Raw genomic sequence first — 22,145 nt, 5'->3', positions numbered from 1 at the left:
CAGTTTGCACAGGAATACAGGTAAAGCTCATCAATCATGGTCAGGCAGGAAGGATCAAACAATAAGTAACATACAAAGAACTATGAGGGCTTATTCTGAGTCAGGGTCAGTTAGCTAAAGAGCTATAAAACTTTGGGAAACAAACTCATTCCATGCTTGGATCCTTATCAGGAAATTGAGGCCATTCTTAGCAAAGCAGGTTTCACAGGATTCTATGCATTCTTTCTTAGGCCTGATCACCCAGGGAACCTCCTGTTTCTGCCCTGGGCTGCGCCGCCCTCCAGCATTGTTTCAGGCTTAAGTCAGGCAGGGGAAGTAAGGCAGCCAAGAGATTAGGAGACTTCTTGCAGACAGAATGAGGACTCAGGCTATGGCAAAGCTGAGGAACGAGGGTCCATCACCCCCCTTTTCTATAGCTCCCTAAGTCCTTCCCTTAGGGCTCCTTCCTGACCATGCCTATCTTAGGTCATCCCTCCCTTGAGGAATCTTACCTGTCATTGGCTAACCAGTCATCTGCCTGGGGCCAGGCAGGGTGAAGTAAAAGAGGGCAGAGGCAGCACCCCTACCAGGGAGATAAGCTTTATCTCCTTAGTGGCTTATGGTCACAAGGTCTCTCACTCGGCCTTCGCCACGGGAAGGGGGGGCGGCTGGTGGTGGGGGTTACAGCTTCTGAAACCAGGCAGGGCGGTTCCCAACAGACAGGCTCCTTTTTGAACACCTTGTTTCCCATAGCTGTGTGCAAAGAACATGTGCGTAGCTGCCTGCCATGTGGCTAGGGGTGGGATAGGTAGCTGCTGTTGGGTAAGAGCTGAGACTGACGAAATCTTTCTGTGGACGTTATGAGCCTTCAATAGACTCCGGAGTTTCAAAATAATTACAACAGACAGACCCCGCCAGTGCAGTTGTTTTCTAGGTGGGGAGACAGATTCCTGGTGCTTTTTACTCTACTATCTTTCCAGAATCCTCTGGTATAACTTTTTCTATAATATTTCTTCCAAACTTTGTATGTTCTCAGGCTTTAAATGTCTTTTATTAACAGCATATAGCTGGGTTTTAAAAAGTAACAATTTTGGAGTCTGTCTTGCATCTGATAAGTTTACCCCACTTAGTGATTACTGACATATTTAGAATTATTTTTCTCATCTTATTTTGTTCTTCTATTTACTCCTCCCCCCTCCTGCTTTTCGCCTTTCTTTCCTTCCATTGGTTTGATCAATTTTGTTTTTTTTCTCCCCCCTTCTACTGGTTTTGATAACTATAGTTCTATAATTTTGGTGGTTTTCTTAAATTATATAAATTTCTTAACAAATCTAAAGATAATCAGTATCTATTCTTCAGGTAAATAAAATAGGAACCTTAAATTACTTTTATTCCAGTTGTCCTCCAATCTTGGAGAGAGGCAAAATTGACTTCTTGTGACAGTCAGATGGAAGATTTCTCATTGGCACCAATATAATATGGCAATAAAATAATATGTTTTAAGAGGTAAATTAACTTACTTAAAAGTCAATAACTTCCCAAAATATCATTCTAGAGCAAAGCCCACAGATCTTTCCAGAAAGAATACTAAGTGATGTAGGCAGAAGAAAACTGAATGCAGAAGAAAGGAGTGGGATGTAAGAAACAATGTTTATCAAAGAGACTGGTGAATATATTGGTAAAGGTTTTTAAGAACTAACTGTAAAATGTAATACCAAGAATAACCCTGTGAGATAGTTGGCTTTCCATTTTACAGATAGAGAAAAGAAGGGTAGAGAAACGAAATTACCAAATCTATGTGTTCACACAACCAAAGAAGACTAGATCTAGAAGAAATGCTCTCTTGTCAGAAATGGTAGGAGACTCCAAACCAGCACTAACAATCTACATTCATTCTTTGAGCTAAGTTGTGACTCAGAGAGTTCTTTTGTCTGTGATTTCCAGGATGATATAAGAAAAATTCAGTCCTGTCCAGGTGGTTCATTTGAGTAGAGTGTTGTCTTGATACACCAAGGTTGTGGGTGTGGTCCCCCATCAGGGAACATACAAGCATCAACCAATGAATGCATCAATAAATGGAACAACAAATCGATCTTTCTCTCTCTAAAATCAATAAATTTTTAAAAAAAGAAAGAAAAATTCGCTGAGGTGTTATCCTTTAAATTAGGGAGAACGTGGAGCACTAAAGATAAATTGTGGAAGTTTATTGTACTTGAGATTCCATTTGTGTACCATTATTTTTTATCAATTAACATGATCACATAAACTTAGAGAAATATTAATTGATGGTGATATAACCATGTTAAGAAACCAAAGATGTAAAGAGAAGCCAATTGAATCTACAAAATTACTTCTAGTAAATACCAAAACATGCAATATCTCTGTATTTGGGGATGAACTCTAAGCAATAAAACACACGTGAGTATTTTTAAAAAATCATCAACTGATTTGTTTTTTAACTAGGCCTACAATGTAATCTTTTAAAATTATAGGCAATTATAAGAAGGTACATTAAACCTCAGTTAATCACAGTTGTTTCTAAAATATGTCCCTTCTCTTAACAAAGCAGTAACCCAGCCAAAGCTTGGATAAACTGGCATTTCCCTAGATCACATGTTTCATTCCTAAACACAATACCCCATGTGTTTCTTTCAGGTGTCCATACTTTCTCTGAAAAATAGATCTCTCTTTCCAAAGCTTGAGCATTATCTGCTTTTTGTTTGAAAATAAATGCATTGTTCATGTGTGGACTAGTAGTGCAGGTGTTTTGCCTCTCTTTGGCCAGCCGGGCTGATTCTTAAGCCTTTCATGAAATCAGTTCAGTTTATTTAAATCTCTGACATCCACTTCTCATTGCCATTTCCCTTTATGTCCATAATATAAGCCCCCAATCCAACCAGATCATCTTTCATCCCATTATGTTCCAGACATCAGGAGTCGCCAACATGACAGCTTTCTCAGTTTTTGACGGCTAATTCCAGGGCAGGGCAAAGTTCTGATCAAACTTTAGTAACCCAGGTTGCTTTCATTTTTCCTGAGCTTCTAAGTGCTGTCTTAGGGTACCTGAACTTTCTTCTGTCACTGGTAAACATTACCTGAAAGCTTTGCATGAAATTAAACTCCCCGAGGTGTAACCAAACTGAATGAAGTCACAGAAGTGTGTGCTGAAACAACTCTTTTCCTGAGTGGGGCATGTGAAACACTGACATTCTGAACACAGGGAGGGTTGGTATTGAATGTCAGGTAACTGATTCTGTCTTCTGAAGTATAGTGTTTCGATCCCTCATTTTATTTTCAAACAATCACTTTCATGTTATTCCCTGGACAATGAAGACGGTATGAATCTCAGGTCACTGGGCATACTATAGCTGAGAAAGGAAAAAGGGAGGCAGAATTGCTTAAAGACTTCATCTCTTCAATGCGAAAGGTAGTAATTGATATTACTTATCAAAGGTTCTATTTTCTAGCTGTGTAACTTGAAGTTTCAAGCAATTTATTATTGCCATTTTTATCTCTAGATTTTTTGCATAGTCCCCATTTTCTGTCATTTACTATATTACTAAGGAGAACTTCAAATTATAGTCTATATTTTAGGATTTCATTATTTCTATTGCTTTCATGGCTAAGAGTTTTTAAAATTTATCTTCCATTTTAAATGCCAGGAAGTTTATATGAAAATAGTGAATAATCAGTAAAGAAGCTAGCTTCTTTACTTTTTCCATCTGTGGTGTTTTGCTTAGCATAATGTGCTAAATGCTTTGTTGATCAAAAAGAAGAATGTCACATTCTTGTAGTGTGTATTATTGCTTCTTTATCCAATTTACAGAAGGAAGTAACATGAATTTTGAAACAGGTGACTGTAGAGTTCCTCCTGCACAGTGTGTAGCTTCATTTTAAGAACAAGTGCACATGTCTTCAGTTGTTCTAAAAAGCTGACTCTAATCTAACACCACGTGGTTCATTCTATCCTGCAAGTTTCTTCTCTGACAGTGAGAAGCCTGGCTCATCCACCGTTGGTTCACTTAATTGTTCAGCCTCAGTCTATACATATACAGCAGTTACTGTCAACATGTTAATTGATCTGCCACCAGCAACCAAGGCTCAACTACAAGAGGAGGGTGTACTCAGCCCACACAAAGGGTGCACCTTAAGTACCCAGCTTGGGTGATAGGGAAAGCTATGCCACTGGACCCTACAGGACACCTACTACATTAGGCCACACTACCAAGACATGGAGTCAAAGCAACTCTACCTAATACATAGAAACAAACACAGGGAGGCTGCCAAAACAAGGAGACAAAGAAACATGGCCCAAGTGAAAGACAAATCAAAACTCCAGGAAAAAAGTTAAACGAAATGGAGATAAGCAACCTATCAGATGCAGAATTCAAAGCATTTGTTATAAGGATGCTCAAGGAACTTAGTGAGTACCTCAATTCATAAGAAAAGATCCAGTCAGAAACAAAAGATACACTAATTGAAAAAAAGAACAATTTACAGGGAAACAACAGGAGAGTGGATGAAGCTGAGAATGAAATCAATGATATGGAACATAAGGCACCAAAACTCAAACAATCAGAACAACAAGGAGAAAAAATAACCCCCCAAAAGAGGATAGTACAAGCATCCTCTGGAACAACTTCAAGAGGGCCAATATTTGCATCATAGGGGTGCCAGAAGGAGAATAGGAAGAGCAAGAAGTTAGAAATCTATTTGAAAAAATAATGAAAGAAAACTTCCCTAATTTGGTTAAAGAAATAGACATATAAGTTCAGGAAGCACAGGGTCCCAAACAAGATGAATACAAAGAGGCCCACTCCAAGACACAGCATAATTAAAAGGTCAGAGGATAAAGATATAGAGAGACTCTTAAAAGTAGCAAGAGAAAAGAAGTTAGTTACCAGATGGTTGCCAGATTTGGGGGCGGGGGAAAGAAGGGTGAAGAGGTAAGGGAATTAAGAAGTATGAGTAGGTAGTTGCAGAATAGCAGTGGGGATGTAAAGTACAGTATAGGGAATGGAGTAGCCAAAGAACTTATATGCATGACCCACAGACATGAACAGTGATGTAGATTGTCTGAGGGAGTAAGGGGCAAAGGGGAAAAATCAGGACAACTGAATAGCACAATCAATAAAATATAATTTAAAAACATTTTAAATGCAATTCCATGTCTAAGAATTTATCCTACCATGCATTCACACTGGTATGCACAGATAAATGGACAAGAATTATTCATTGAAACCCTAGATGCCCCCTTTCCTTTCCATTTCTTTTCTTTTATACCATATTAAATTATCTTTGATTTTTTAAAAAAATTTTTATTGTTATTCAATTACAGTTGTGTGCCTTTTCTCCCCATCCCTCCATCCCACCCCAGCCAAACCCCCCTCCCTCCCCCACCTCCACCCTCCCCCTTGATTTTGTCCATGTGTCCTTTATAGTAGTTCCTGTATATCTTTGATTTTTAAAGAAACTTTTTGTGGTAGACATTTTCAAATATATTCAATAGTAGAGGAAAAGTATTCTGATCCTATGTGATTATGATCTAACTCTTACCAATTTTTAGTATTTTGCCTATCTTATTTCATTTATTTCCCTTATTCTTTTAAACACATTTGAATGCAAATACCAGATATCATATTATTTTACCTATAAATAATTAATAAGCATCTCCAACAGGTGGCCTATACTAAAAACAAAACTACAATGGCATGATCATATCTTAGACAATTAATAAAAATTCTTACGTAGGATACCCAATCTATGGTCATATTTTCCATAGAAAATATCTTTTCATAGTTGCTTTGTTTGAATCAGAATCTGTGGTAGACAGAATAACACCCCTCCCTCCCCACATCCATCCAATGTCCTCACCCTAATCCCCAGAACCTATGGATATAGTACCTTGCATGGCAACAGGGACTTTGCAGATATTATTTACTTAAGGATCTCAAGATAGGAGCGTTATCCTGGATTATCGAGGTGTGCTCAATGTAATCACAGGGGTTATTATCTGAGACAGGTAGGAGGGTTAGACTAGAGAAGGAGGTAATTGTGGAAGTGATGTTGGAGTGATGCCATTGCTGGAAGGGGACCAATAGCCAAGGAATGTGGACAGCCTCTAGAAGCTGGAAGAGGCAAAGGACTGATGGAGGCTTACCTCCAAAGCCTCCAGAGGTAATGCAGTTTCAACACCTTGATTTTATCCCTGTAAGGCCCATTTTTGGACTTTTGACCTCCAGAAGATAATAAATTCATGTTGTTCTAAACCACTAAGTTTGTGGTAATTTGCTACAGTAGCAATAGGACAATACATCATCCAAAGTTATTGCCTTGGGTCATTATATTTCTCAAGTTTCTTTTCATCTGTAATAGCCATACCTCTTTTTCTTTTCTAATTTGTTGAAGAAACTGGATCATTCATCCATAGAATCTTCTGCTCATTGTGTCATTTAACTTGTTCTTCTATACCCTGTATTTCCTAAAAATTGGTATTAGTTTATGAAGGCTTGTTTATTATCGGTTTTGATTTTGAGGGGCAGGGCATTTCATAGGTGGTGCTTTATACTTCTTCTTATTATATCACATCAGAAGATAATTAAAATTGTTCCATTGTTAGTGCTGCTAGCCAGATCCACCCATTAGAAAGCTTCCATTAATGTTTTGCCTAGGGCTTTAGCACCCATTGGTCATTGTTGCTTACATCCATTATTTCTCTAGGGGTTCCAAAATTGTGATGTTTTAGCTGGAATTCTAAAAATAAAAACTTTCCCTCATCAGCTATTTGGTTACTCTTAAATGTAGTTTGTATACGAAAGCAGGACAAATGTTGGATTCTTTCCCTTCATTCATTAATTTTTCAGAATAAATTAGTGTGCCTTAGCAAACCTCAAGTGGTGATGAATGAAGTTTGTTATTGGTTTAATTCTGAATTCCTATATTTATATGTATATGTTGTGTTTTAATCAGTTGGAGTTAGTATTATTTTTCATGCTCAAACTGTCCTTTTTTGGCCAGTGAAAACCCTTCAAGGTGACTCCTGTTCCTTTGGATGCTGTAAAATAAGGTATATGCAGAGAAACTGCATTCTCATGCTTTTCCTTTCACTCTGTAAACTCCCAAATTATCACTTATATTTGTCATTTTTTAAATTTAGTTTTTTATTAACTCACTTTGAAAATAAAAACAAATGTGTGTATATTTTGGTATTCCTTTTATTTTACACAAAAGTTAACATACTATACACATTGACCTGCACCTTGCTTTTTTCATATTAAATATCTTCTGGAGATCCCTACGTGTACATATATAGAAAGATGCTTCATTCTTTTTTGCAGCTACACAGTATTCCATACTTGGATGTACCATGGCTTAGCCAACTGTTCCATATTGATGAATATTTATGTTGTTTTTAGCCTTTGGGGAAGAACAGGAGAATCATTCCTGCATATACTTGCTGTGGTGTTTTAGAATCATTCCTCCTCAGAATCCTGGCTTGTCCCTTAGCTAGTGAGTTTTGGGTCTGAGAAACGTCTCAAGTATTGGAAACAGGCAAGAGACTGTATTTTTTTTTTATTGGGGTATTTTCTTAACCTTCTTGTTTCTTCCATCTTTGATTTCTCTTCTTCATTTAGTTTGAACAATACCCATGTTGGCTGTCATCTATATAGCCCCAAGGGTACTGTGTGCTATTACAAAAATCTCTTTATTTTTCTGTGGTTCACCCCATCCTTACTCACCACCTTCAAGTTCCACATCAGCTTGCCGTTCCTTGTGATATTTGTGCCTACCTTGCTTCTAGTGGCTTGACTTTGTCACCTAGCCTCTATAATTTAGTAGACTATCAGCCCCATTGCCATCAAAAAGACTAGTTCTCTAACACTATTTCTCCTACTCTCAGCTTTGGCCTATGGAGGATAGTCAACACTGAGCTTCTCAGTGATTCTGATGCTCTTCTCACTCGTTCATTCGTTATTACTTTGCAAAACAAGTTCTTCTTTAGGCTTTCACATAGTATTTCCACTTCAATTAGTGTAGGCCATTGAATTTTCTTTTTGATTTTTAAAGATTTTATTTATTTATCCTTAGAAGGGAAGGGAGGGAGAAAGAGAGGCAAAGAAATATCAGTGTGTGGTTGCCTCTCACACACGCCATACTGAGGACCTGGCCCACAACCCAGGCCTGTGCCCTGACCAGCAATTGAACCAGTGACCCCTTGCTGGCACTCAGTCCACTGAGCCACACCAGCCAGGGCATGGCCATTGAATTGTCTACCTCCAAGAGTTATCCTGTCAACATGGTTTTGGGGTTCTGGCCAAGCTGCTAAATCCTGAATCCTGGGAAAGTGCCCCAATACTGAAAAACTGTCCCTTGTCCAACCTGATGTTCCATTTCCATTGATCCATTACTCTCATGATTCAATCCTATGCACACTTTTCCAGCTCTTGTCAGTACGTATTGACTAGATCCTCCAGTTCTTTCAGCATATAGTCTATTTCCTCCTTTAGCTGGTCCAGCGCTTCTTCTGGGTTCTACTGAGGTTTGACCCTAGTTACTGGTGATGGTCTGTGGGCGGGGGGCTCCACCCGTAGGGCCCCGCCCCCGGCTGCCTCAGAAGAGAGTAAGTCTACCAAGATGTGATATGCTTGGGGAGGAAAAGTGGCTGATCTCTCAAAGGAGAAGGGCCAGGAGCCTTTTCCTCAATGGGCTTTTATTGGGTTCAATCTGCACAGGAATACAGGTAAAGCTCATCAGTCATTGTCAGGCAGTAAGGATCAAACAATAGATAACAAACAAAGAACTCTGAGGGCTTATTCTGAGTCAGGGTCAGTTAGCTAAAGGGCTATAAAACTTTGGGAAACAAACTCATTTCAGGCTTGGACCCTTATCATTTAAATTGAGGGTATTAGCAAGTTTCACAGGATTTTATGCATTCTTTCTTAGGCTTGATCGCCCTGGGGAATCCACCCTTTCCAGTATAGGACTGCACCACCCTCTGTCATTGTTTCAGGCTTAAGTCAGGCAGGGGAAGTAAGGCAGCCAATAGATTAGGAGACTTCTTGCAGACAGAATGAGGACTCAGGCTATGGCAAAGCCGAGGGGTGAGGGTCCATCTCCCCCTTTTTCTATAGCCCCCCAAGTCCTTCCCTGAGGGCCCCTTCCTGACCATGCCTGTCTTAGGTCATCCCTCCCTTGAGGAGTCTTACCCGTCATTGGCTAACTGGTCAGGCTCAGGGCCAAGCAGGGTAAAGTAAAGTGGGCAGAGGTGGCACCCCTGCCAGGGAGATAAGCTTTGTCTCCTCAGTGGCTTATGGTCCCAAGGTCTTTGACTCAGCCTTAACCATGGGGGGTTTACAGCTTCTGAAACCGGGCAGGGCGGTTCCCAACACTGGTCATAAGGAGAAGTGGGGTTCAGTCTTGGGGGACAGGGGGGCAGGGAAGGCATGCTTTATCTCTAAGCAAGGGTAGTGAGGTGGAAGGCTAGACTTCAACTGAGAGGTGTAGAACATTCTGTAGGCCCAGAGGTTTCAAGGGGAAGATCAGAGATTTTAAGATTTCTGAGTAAATCAACTCAGATAACCCCAGACCCACCCAGGGCTCAGACTAAAACACCTTTTCCCAGCAGGACCCTGATTTAGACATATTAGACTCTGCAGAACTGAGAATTCACCTTTCTCTGGAACTCTGCTACTTGTAATTAAATCCTGAGACTGATCCTCAGATTTTTCTGTTCTCAGGCTCCAGAAGATAAGGGTCTTGTTATTTGCCACCAAGGAGAATCTCTGAGTTTTGAGTTTCATGCTTCCCTTTAAATTAATAATTATCCATAGCCTTTGATTGTCTTATTTTTCCAGTTCATCAATGGCACTTGGCCACAGTGATTCAATTCTGTTATCCTGACAAGTAATGCTTCCATAAAAGCCTGAGGTATCAAAACTGTCTATACATTCCCTTCCACCTGTGTCCTACCCTAGTTCACCATATGTAAAACTGAAAAAAAAAGATTTTATTTATTTATTTTTTTAGAGAGAGGTGAATAGGGAGAAATATAGGGAGAGAAACATCGATGTGTGATTGGTTGCCTCCCACATGAGCCCCAACTGGGGACCAGGCCTGCAACTCAGGCATGTGCCCTGACCGGGAGTCAAACCAGTGACCCTTGAATTTGCAGGATGATGCTCAACCCACTGAGCTATGCTGGCCACATGTAAAACTTCTAACAACTGTGTTGCTACAACCTGTCATGCATTGTGAGTGCTCCACCTACTAGCAGTGATGTGGTCCTCATTGTCAGCCAGCTGGCTAATGAGCCAGCTCTGAAATCCTATTTTAGTGTTTGCTTTTTTGGATCACTCTGGCTCCAACCACTTAGGTCCCCTGGAAAACAGATTCTGAGCACAGATTTACATGAAAGAAGCTATTGGTGAGTGCTTTGGAGATCAAAAGCTTTGGAGGAATGAAGGATTGGGCATTGGGGAAGAGTTGAACTGCAATGGAGATACACCAAAGGCCTCAGATAATCCCATGGAGAGCTCTGGGGCTATATGAGGTTTTAAAGTAGTCCTTCCTTGAAGCAAAGGGGCAGGGTCCTTATACCCCTGAATAGAACAGTCACTGGATGTGGATTGGGAAGCAGCTCTCACAGCAAAAAGCAGTTCTTAGAGAGGATCTCAACTGAGAGGCATCTGCTGCCAAACTCGATCTCTCATACAAAAAAGGCATCTGGGTAACCCGCCACATACTCTATTAGTCTTTTTGAAAGTATGTTTTGGAATAGATTTCTAAAAATGGCACTGCTGGATTAATGGGACAATGTGCATATCATTTTGCTAGATATTGCCAGATTCTCTTCTCTGTAGGTTGTATCATTTTGCATGCCTACCAGCAATGTCTGAGAAAGCCTGTGTCTCCAAACTAACAGGATCCATTTAGCCCTAGTTCTCCCTGGGATTCCATCCCACTGTGGAGGTCTCAATATGCCTAGGGGTCATGGTGGCCCCTATCAGATCCCTATTTTTTATGAGCATCATAAAAAAAATAGGATCTGATTTTTAGCATTATTATACCTATTAATAAATACTTTATTTATATGCATTTCTAGATGAAAGGTGCTAAACCCCAGCTCTCACAATAGTAAACAAATATGTCCCTCTCAAAGACTGAAAAATAATACCATTGTTTCTAATTAAATGTAACAGATAAGGAAGCTAATGGGAGCCAGGATACAGCGGTTCCAGATAATGTTGAGAACACTGAGAGGATTAATTAGGCTTTACCTGCTATGCACCTCACCAGGCAACCAGACCTGGAAGACTGACTCAAAGCTACAGATATAAATGAAAAATCTTTGTCTTTGGAAAGTTTTCCTTTGAGAACGAAGTAAGAAACAAGAGATGCCCTTTGTAGCTCAGCAACAGGTCAATAATCATCTAAACAATAACAAACAGTCAGAGACTGTCTTCCCTGAACAGCCTGAAATTGTTGCTGGACATAGAAATAGCTTGGGTTTGAGGAGGAACTTTTCCTTCAGGTTGACTATAAAATTAGAACTAATTTATGGTTAAAAATGTATTTCCTGAAGGAATAAAAATCTAACACCTGACATACAAGTGACTCAGATTGTCACTATTCTCATTTTTGGCATCCATTGTACAAATCTTAGAAAAGGCTACATGTAGCAGTTTCTAGTCTTTCCCCAACATGGTAAAGAAACAGTCTATTCAGTTATGGTTTGCACTGAAGGCTCTGTCATTTGCTTTCCTCTGACCAGTCCTAGCGGGGCATGGCATAGTATACAATCGGGCCCATTCACATGATTTCCCCCACTATATAGGCATAATACATGGAACTTTGCCATGGTAAGTCAGGCAATCTCACTCCCCAAAGCAGCTGTATGCTAAAAGAATGTCTGGGCTTGCAGAGACAGGTATTTTGCAGGCTTATGTTGTGTGGGTAGAGTTGTGAAGCTTCTTGTATTGGTGCTCAGTTACATCATCCGGAATTAAATGCAGAGGGATTTGCCATTCAGTGCTTTCTTATACCTGCACTTTTCTCTGTGCGTCCCTAGAGTGGACTGCACTATAGGGAATTTATAACGCTGGACCTTACTATTCATTCTCTCATTGGGAAAACCACCCGAACAACGTTTTGAAGAAAATAAGTGAGTGATTGATACACCATTCCTTCCTCATAAATCACTTAAATGGTTTTTTGTGAGCACAGAGACTGAGATGAAATGGGATTTGGACATCTCCTGGTAGATGATTTCCTGTCATTTACTAGACTTTAAAAAGTCTTGTTGTAGTAGCTACTTTAGCAGGAATTTCTATCTACTTTATAGAATTTATTTGTATTCAAATGCCATGTTCTAGCACAAGGGCTTTTGAGAAACTAAGCAAAACCACTAATGAAAAGTTTCCAAAATGGGAGAGTTTAAAGGCAAAACACACTTGACGGTTTTCACTCAATTTCTCCCCTCTTTTAAAGGGCTTGAAAAGTTACAAACATTGAATTCTACAGGGTAAAGATGTCTATCCCTAGAACAAAGTTGTTGGTGTGGATTTCAACAGCTCTGAAATGTGTAACTCAATGATTTGAACATTCAATTCTTCAAAAGGGGAATGCCTATAACTGTCCAACTTATTTATTATAATAAACACCCCTGGCTTTTTCTTTAGTGATTTCATGTGATTTCATGTGAGATATTGTAGTGTGTGAAACATACATGTAGTTTTCAGGCTAAGAGATACTACATTTCACGGAGAGGGCATTTACAGCAATTGTGTACTCCATAAGGTCAGTGGAGACTTCTGGTTCTGGACAAGATAGAAAACAGAGAGTATATGCACTATGCTACTGAAACAAAGCAACATTAACAACAGTAAATCTATGAAAGTATAGTTTTCAGACAATGGAGGTCAGGTAGTGAAGCACAATAATCCTTGAGAGAAAGGAAACAAATGAAGAAAACCCTAAGCAGGGAAGAGGGTCATGTGAAGATGGAGGTGGGGTTGGGGTGATGTACCTACAAGCCAAGAAATGCCAAGGATTGCTGGAAACTTCCAGAAGCCGGGAGAGAGGCATAGGACAGTTTACTTCTCAGAGTGTCCAGAGGCAACCAATCATGCTAATACTACCTTGGTTTTGGATTTTTTGGCTGTCTGAACTATGAGAAAATAAATTTTTGTTATTTTAAGCACCAGTTTGTGGTCATTTGTTATAGCAGCCCTAGGAAACTGATACACACAGGTGCTTAAAAAATAATCAACAGTGCCTCAGTGAATTATGGGAAACTTCAAGCAGCCTCATTTGTATGTACTTGGAATTGAAAGGCGGGGGAGGAAGAGGGAAGAAGAAAAACATTATCTGAAGAAATAACAACTGAAACCTAGAGATCCAAGAAGCTCACCAAAGTCTAAGCACAAGACTTATGAAGAAGGAACGCCATAATAAAACAGTCATAAAAATATTAAAAACAGGGATAAGGGGATAAAATTAAACCAGTGATAAAGGAAAAATATTAAAAGTATTCAGTGAAAAAGATACATTACGTCCAGAAGAATAAAGGTGTTCGTTATTGACGTACAGAATGCCAACGACATGTTACACCCTGTCGACAATGACACAGGCTTCTTGTTGGAAACACCGCATGCTGGACCACAGTGAAGCGGTGTTTGCAGTGCTGAAAATAAGAACCTGTCAACTTACAATTCAACGCCAAGTAAACACATTTTTCATAAATGAAGGCAAAATACACTTCCGAAACACAGAAGCTGAAATAACTTACCACTGGCAGACCTACACTATAGGAAATGTTAAAGAGGAAAACGATGATGTGGAAATCTGAATCTATGCAAAGAGTTGGAAAAACACCAGGACAGGCAAATATGTGAGTAAACACAGGACACTTTTTCATGTTTTAAGAATCTCTTTAAAAGATAACCTACTCTTTAAAGCAACCATTATAGCAACATATGTGGGATTTATAACGCATGCAGGAATAAAATGTATGAAAACAATTGCACAAAGGCCAGAAGGAGAGAGATGAAAGTATGCTGTTGTAACAGCCTTGTACTGTAGGTAGTTCCCCCTAAACCTTGGGGGATGCATTCCAAGACCCTCAGTGGAGGACGGAAACTACAGATCATACTGAACAAACTATACGTATTTTATGTTTTTTCTATACATGCGTACCTATGATAAAGATTAATAGATAAGTTAGGCACAGTAAGAGATTAATAACAATAGTGAATAATACAACAGAGCAGTTATAACAATACACTGTGATCACTATTATGTGAATCTGGTCTCTCTCTCTGATAACTGATGGTAACTAAACAGCCACTACGTGACTAAAGGCGGGTTAGGGACATGTGGGACAAAGGGAGACTGACGAACTGAGCAGGACAGAGCACAGATTTCATCACACAACTCAGGATAGCTTGCAATTTAAAACATAAAAATGTTTATTTTAGGAAATTTTTATTAAATATTTTTAGGCCACAGTTGACTATGGGTAACTAAGACTGGGAAGGGAAACTGCAGATGAGGCGGGACTATGTAAATGAAGTCATATCATATTACTCGACTGTAGGGTCTCATAAATAAATCCTCGAATAACCACGTACACACACAAACTAGAATAAAGAATTATAACTAATAGGACATCATGGAGATAAAGTGAGTCATAAAGATCAATCCAAAAATTAGAAAAGGCAGAAAAAGAAGATAAAGGGTAAAAGAAGCAGGTTGACTAAACAGAAATAAAAGAAGATGGTAAGTTAACCCAACCACACTAATAGTCATAAGAAGTGTGAAGGGCCTGCAAGAAGCCTACTTTAGATATATAAGACACAAATAACTTAAAAAATGACAATGGAAAAGGTATACCATGCTAACACTATTCAAAAGTAAGATACAGTGCTTATAGTGGTGTCAAACACAACAGATCTCAGCAAAGCCCACTATGAGGAATAAAGAGGCTCATTTCATAAGGATGAAGGGGTCAACTGTCAAGGGGCCATCGCAATCCTAAATGTCTATGTGTCAAATGACAGACTTCAGCACTAATGAAGAAACTGAAAGGGAAAAAATAGACAAGTCCACTGTTTTAGCCAGAGATTTCAACACTCTCTCCACATTGATAGAACAAGTAGAAAAAAATAAGGATGTAGAAGACTTGAAAATTGAAGCAGAGGGAATATTTTTCAATTTATTTTTATGAAGGCAGCACTACTCAGGTACCAAAACCACCCAAAGACATTACTAGAAAACTACAGACCAGTATTCTTCATAGGTATATATTCAGAAATTCTTAAAATTTTAGCAAATTAAATGCAACAATATATTAAAAAAGATAATAAATAACAACCAATTACTCCAGGAGTGTGAAGTTGGTTTAAAATGTAAAGATTACTGGATATTCATTTTATATTCTAACTCAGATGTAGCACATACCAATTTTCCTTGGTTATTTCCTCTGGAATTGCTGTGTCCTTCTAAAAATCTGACTAAATCTAAAAATTTATATTTCTCAGGGCAGAACAGAAGTCCTTTTTAAAGACATTCTGACTTTAGTCAGGCAAATTTTTTGGCTTTCTGTTTTTCTTTTTTAAACAATGCACAGCAGGATTCCATTGTACTCTTACATATTACAATCTTCAAATTTCTACTGTAAAAGTTTTCTCTTGTTTTGTAAAAAATTCCCTCTAAATTATTGCCTTAAAATATCACACATTTATTATCTTCTGTGGTCAGGAGTCTGGCATGGCTTAGCTGAGTTCTCTGCTGAGGGTCTAATTAAGCTATAATCAAGGTGTTGGCTGGGCTCCTTCCAAACTCACTCAGTTTGTAGGCTGGATTAATTTTTTCAATTTGATTTTAGAGAAAGAGAGCTGAAGGGGGAAAGAAATATCGATTTGCTGTTCCTTATGTTTATGCACTCATCGGTGGATTCTTGTATATACCCTGACCCTGGGATGGAACCCTCAACCTTGGCTTATTGGGTTGATACTCTAGCCAACTGAGCTACCCAGTCAAGGTCCTGCTGAGTGTTTTGAGGGGGCACCAGCTATGAAAGGTAAGAAACCGCTACAAGCAAGTGTTCTACCTTTTGTTTGATCTGTTGTGTCCCCGAGTGCACACACCTTCCTGGAAGCCCTGGAATACTGGGTGGGTGTGCAGAGTGGGCAGAGCAAGCTATTTCATCTCCCTGCTCCAAAAATACATTTAATATATTGTCCATGGATGGAGGACGTATCAGATATTAGACTGATAAGAACAGATACTACACGTGATCTTAGCTTAAAGGCTGAGAAGCAATAGGCTGGGTTGATTTCTTTGTGGCTGTAGGACTGAGGGCCCTGACTTCTTGCAGGCTGTCAGTTGGAGGCCACCTCCAGCTCCTAGCAGCTACGTGCAGGTCCCTGAGGTTTCTCACAGGTTCCTGCCGTGTGGGCTTTCCCAACAGAGCTGTTTCATTCATAAAGCCAAAAGAAGAGCCTCTAAGATCTGCTAGCAAGACAGAGTGACATATAACAAACTGTAATCACAGGAGCGATATGACATTCCATTATCTTTGTCGTCGTCTATTGGCTAGAAGCCTACGCCCAAGGGGAGGAGATCAGTCAAAGTGTGACCATGTTGGGTCAATTCATAGCCTACCCTCGCATAGACAGCAAGAGACTCTTTAAAAAACTGTGAAGCAGCAATAAAATAAACATAATTATAAATGAAGTAAATAGATGTAGGAATCTAACTAAACAGTTAATTGGTTGGGTTCAGCGTTCATTTTAAAAACTATAGGTTTGATTAGCAATGAAAGTTAATTTATTTAACATTCAGACTTTTATTCTCCAATTATTTTCTATGTAAATCTCATCTTTCAAATTAATCTGTACATTCTCAAAGGCAGATACCATTTTCTACTTTTCTGGTAATCACAATATCTTTTGGCATATTAATGAGAACAAGTAGGGATCCAGTCAATTTTATTTGAATCTTTACAAACATACAGTGAATGATTTTACTGCACATGTAAAAATGAAAGGGCTGAAAAAACACCTATTGGTCAATAAAACATTAATTAATAGAGTTTAGCTCAGTTGGAGTTTATAAAAATAATGCAATTTGCTTGATTTAGGATATATTTTTAAAAACTTTTATTGGAAAAATTCAAACACAATACTGTAAGAGTTTATGTTTTAAAACAATTTTGAGTTTTAGAAAATTTACTTATTTTATGAATTAGCAAAATCTCAAGATTATTGCTATACAATGTCACTCTCATTTACATTCTTTATGGGGTTTTTTTGAAAAAATAAAATTTTTGTGTTACTAGAAATTTCACTTGAGTCATGGCTCATCCCACCTGTGTTCAAACCTATGGTGAGTAGTCGTATTAATTTACTATAAATAAGTTTTTATTATGAAGAACTTCAAGCATGCAAAAGTGAAGGAAAATAGTATCATGAATCCCCATGTATACCCATGAGCTTCAGGTATTGTTAACATGTGGACAATCTTGTTTCAACTCTACCCTCACCAACTTCTCCATTATGTTGAAACCAATCTCAGACATTATATCATTTCATTTACAAATACTACGGTACGCATCTCTAAAATACACTTTTCATTCTTGTACTTAAAAGTTAATAGAAATTCCTTAGTACATCGAATGTTCAATTGGTGTTCAATTTCTTCAATTAGTTCATATTTAAAATACAATTCCTTTGAGTTAGATATCAAACGAGGTCCACATGTACTTAGTTGGTGTATGTCTTAAATCTATTGATCCCCTCCTCTTATTTATTTGTTATGTTTTGGTTTAGATCCTTTAATAGAATTCCTAAGTTGAAGGTGGTTAGAGATCTTGGAAAGTTACCCAGTCTATTTCCTCACTTTCATGTCAAGCAAGATCAGACCTAAACTATCTTGGACAGAGAGGTGCTGTCTGATTTTGATGAAATCAGCTCTCTTGAGGTCTCTTCCACATTGCAGTATCTGAGATTATGGAGTTACTTTGCTGCAGGGAGCCAGCTAAATGAATTTAATGTGCACAACAGATTGAACTTCTGAAATGACCTCTTCCTTCAACTTCATTAACTAAGATTCGCTTTTGCTACGAATCTGTCAAGAGGTTTTCTTTGTTAGATACAAGAAGTTACTATGAAAGTATGAACAACACTTCCTAATGGAAGAATTTGTCCAGTGATGATGTATCCCTTCTGTGGGTCTCTGAAGTTGTTACCTTGGACAGAAATTCAGTTAAACAGTGTTTATATGCTACTTTATATAATCAAAGAGTAATTGATGTTTTTCCTTAGAATCTTGGTCAAATTCCAACTCTGATAAATACATTCTACTTCCCAAAATTTCCCCTGCAATTTCAAATGGATTATATATCCTTAATTACTTGTCCCAACCCGTTGCTTGGTGTTGAAGTTCACCTATTAAGCAACTGTTGCTTTTGGCCCCAGAGACTTGTACCTTTTGATTTGAAGAAGGGACCTGGTAAACTTGGAAATGAGTATATATATATGAGCATGAATGACTTTGAGGACTTATTGTGCATTATTTAAAAAATGGAAACAGAGAGAGAGAGAAGAGAGATAGAGGGAAGAGAGAAGAGAAGAGAAGAGAAGAGAAGAGAAGAGAAGAGAAGAGAAGAGAAGAGAAGAGAAGAGAAGAGAAGAGAAGAGAAAACATACAGCCACTCCAGAACTGTGGGGCCTTTCATTTGTTCCGTAAAGTTTTGTTAAGAAGTCAGTATGTGTAGACATTGTTCTCAGTGTTGTGGGGGATAGAAAGATGAAGTAAATAATAGTTCTTGCCTTAAAAAACTATACAGTCTAGTGGAGTGGATGTTTTCATAATATTAGGCAGTGCTAATTACCCTTTTAAAAAGTCTCCCGATTTGTGGATAAAAACTTGAGCAAGTTCCAGACCTCTTTAATCTGAGGCTTTCTCATCTGTAAGATGGAGATAAAGATGTACCTTAGAGTGTTTTGTGAATATTTTATGCTGTCAAGTGCTGAAGTAATTGCTTGGCATATAGTGTCTGGTGAACATTAGTTACTGTTGATTTCTAAATGTGCCACTTGAGTCAGCTCTCGGGAAATGTTAATACCACTGAAGACTATCGGGTTGTTCATATAAATTTAGATATCTTGACTTTCCAGGTTACAGAGCCATGGATGGAGAGCTCACTCATTCCTTAAGCATCAACTTACAGGAGAATTCCTCACCCAAGTGCCTAGCAGGCCATAAATCTTTCATTTACTAGTTCTCTGGAAAAGATCATAAAAGGAGGGGAAGGAATTAGGATCCTCCTGTTGTTACTCCATTATCTAACTCAAAATCCTGAGTGGTGTTAGGGACTGAGATTTGGAAATTCAGACCTTTAAAGCTGTTACAACAGGAGAAAATAAAAACTTTACTGTTTGACATTGGCACGTATTCCAAAGTCCCTCCCTATTTAACTAGCTTTAAGCTTTCATATGAGACATGAGACACTTAAGGGAAAAAAGTATTGCCACAAGGCTAATGATGACAACAGCTGCCAGCGCACTTTCCATCAAAAACAAGTGAAGACTTGAAACAAATCTGAGCTCCAGTTTGTTTTAGAAGCATCATTGTGACATGCCTGTACCGGCAGAGGCTCAGAATGCATTCCTTAACACTAGGACTCCGAGATGTGTTGGATGCCAGAAGCCCAGTGGTAATGAGAGAGCAGTTGTGAAGCTCCATTCAGATGGTGTTCTTTCATTGTGGGCGTGCTGGCTCTGGAAGTTTGGTGCAGGGAGACACAAGAAAGAATGGACCAATTTCATTCCTCCATGAGTGGTTGTAGTCAGGGTAATACATTATTTATACCTTTATTCTTTTAAAAAAGATTTTATTTATTTCTTTTCAGAGAGAGGGGAAGGGAGGGAGAAAGGGAGAGAAACATTGATGTGTGAGGGAAACATTGATTGGTTCCCTCTTGCATGGCCCCCAACTAAGCATGGGCCCGCGACCCAGGCATGTGCCCTGACTGGAACCAAACTGGTGACCTTTTTCTATTCATAGGCCAGCACTCAATCCGCTGAGCCACATCAGCCAGGGCAATGCACCTTTTTTCTTTAGACATTTATTGAATGCCCACTGTATTCAAAGGTACTGTACTGGTGATTAAAACATGCACTGTGTGGCTGTTGCATTCAAATGACTGAGTGAATAGAGCAAAGAATTTGCATCAAATTTTGTGTTAAGCTTGAACATTCCACCATGGAAACCATTGGATAATTCAGAAGGGCACAGCTAAGGGCAACTGGTGATTGGCAACTTCATCACAACAATGAGCCCACTCATGCATCATCTCTGGTGCAGAGTTTTTTGGTTACACATCAAATCACCTTGGTGACTCAGCCCCCTACAGCCCAGATTTGGTGCCCTGAGACTTCTGGCTTTTCCCAAAACTGAAATTACCTTTGAAAGGGAAGACATTTCAGATTGTCAATGAGATTCAGGAAAATTCGATGGGGCAGCTGATGGCAGTTGGAACTGTGTGAGGTCCCAAAGTGCCTACTTTGAAGGAGGCTGAGGCACCATTGTCCTATGTACAGTGTTTCTTGTATCTTGTATCTTCTTCAATAAATGTCTCTATTTTTCATATTTCATGGCTGGATACCTTCTGGAAAGACCTCATATTATTCAAATTACTGTAGGTTTCTCATTAAAAGTTGTACAGAAAAGTAGAAAATAGAACATTTTCAAAACACCAAAAGAAAATAATTGTCAACTTAGAATCCTATATACAGTAAAAATATCCTTCAGAAATGAAGGTGAATTAAAGACATTCTTAGATGAAGGAAAACTAACAGAATTTATCACCAAGAGACTTATTTTAAAAGAATTACTAATTGCAGTTCTTAGGACAGAAAGGAAATAACACCAGAAAGAAATTTGAAGCATCAAGAATGAAGGCAGAACAATATAGATGGCAAATATCTAGGTAAAATAATAGAAAAATCTTTTTTTATATTTTTAAAAAATATATTTGATAGTTAAAACAAACACCATAACGTTTTCCAATAAGGTTTTCAATGTTTTAAATCTTCCATGTACCATTTCTCCTTCTTATACCAACCAAACATCTTCGTCATCCTCAAAGAATTTCCTTATGTTTCTGGTGGGGCTGCAATTCACAGCACATCTTTGTTCCTAGGTACTCTCTCTGTGAGGTATCTGATTCTAGACCAGAGATTCCAAAGGGTAGAAAATCAATTAGTGCCAAGGTACTCAATGGTAGAACCCAGGGAGACATTCCATTAAGCTCCCACTGTTGACAACCTAAGTCTTCCCAGCTCCCTGCTGTTTTGGCGGAACAGTTGTTCACATCTTTCTTCTACTCAAATCAGTGAACTTACCAGTCTCCTCCCAATATCATGGCCTTTGCTTAAATTAGTCAAAATCTGTATAACCAAAGATGCTTAACTCATACACCGTCATTCCCCTTCATCCACCCCCTGCCAGAGTGGCAAGTAAAGAAGAGCTTGCATTTTAAAGAGAAATCTGAAAGGCACGAAAATCACTCATTCAAATAAATAAGATTCTCATAATGAAATATCACAGGTCAGAAAGAGACAAAAGTAGAAAGAAATTTGGGCCGAGGGGTAACGTGTGTAGATGTAACACACAGACAGATACAACAGGATACAGCAAGGGGAAAAGGATCTGTGTTGTGGAAAAGCTGCTAAGGCAATTCAATGGAGAAAGGGTCATCTTTCAACAAATGGTGTTGGAACAATTGGATATAAACATGCAAAAAAAATGAACATTCCCCTAAACCTCATACCTTATACAAAATTAAGTCAAAATGGATCATAACTCTAAGTATACAATGTAAAACCATAAAACTTGTAGTTGAAAATAGGAAAGAATATTCATGACCTGAGGTTAGGCAAGGAGTTCTTCGATATAACACAGAAAGTGTGATCTATAAAAGGAACAACTGAAAAATTGAACTTCATCCAAATTAAAAACTGTGGCATGGCAAAAGACATTGTTAAAAGAAGGAAAAGATAAGATCTTGACATCATTCAAAATTTGCCTTATATAGGTACCCACTTACTTTCTTTCTTTCTATTTCACTGTGCTCGAATTTAGTCCTGCGACCTTAGGACATG

At 38.6% G+C, this 22,145-nt stretch overlaps 1 non-coding gene across 1 annotated transcript; it reads right to left on the bottom strand.

The window, feature by feature from the left end:
• Window positions 1–16,113: 16,113 nt before the first annotated feature.
• LOC112323050 (U2 spliceosomal RNA) lies at window positions 16,114–16,300 on the bottom strand. Its single transcript, XR_002976691.1, has one exon. It is a non-coding gene; the product is annotated as a U2 spliceosomal RNA (small nuclear RNA).
• Between the last annotated feature and the right edge of the window lie 5,845 nt (window positions 16,301–22,145).

This window comes from Desmodus rotundus, chromosome 10, assembly GCF_022682495.2.
Source record: "Desmodus rotundus isolate HL8 chromosome 10, HLdesRot8A.1, whole genome shotgun sequence".
In the NCBI taxonomy this organism is placed as follows: domain Eukaryota; kingdom Metazoa; phylum Chordata; class Mammalia; order Chiroptera; family Phyllostomidae; genus Desmodus; species Desmodus rotundus.
Note: the sequence above shows the minus strand (reverse complement) of the source record. Positions and strands in the feature narration are given on the sequence as shown.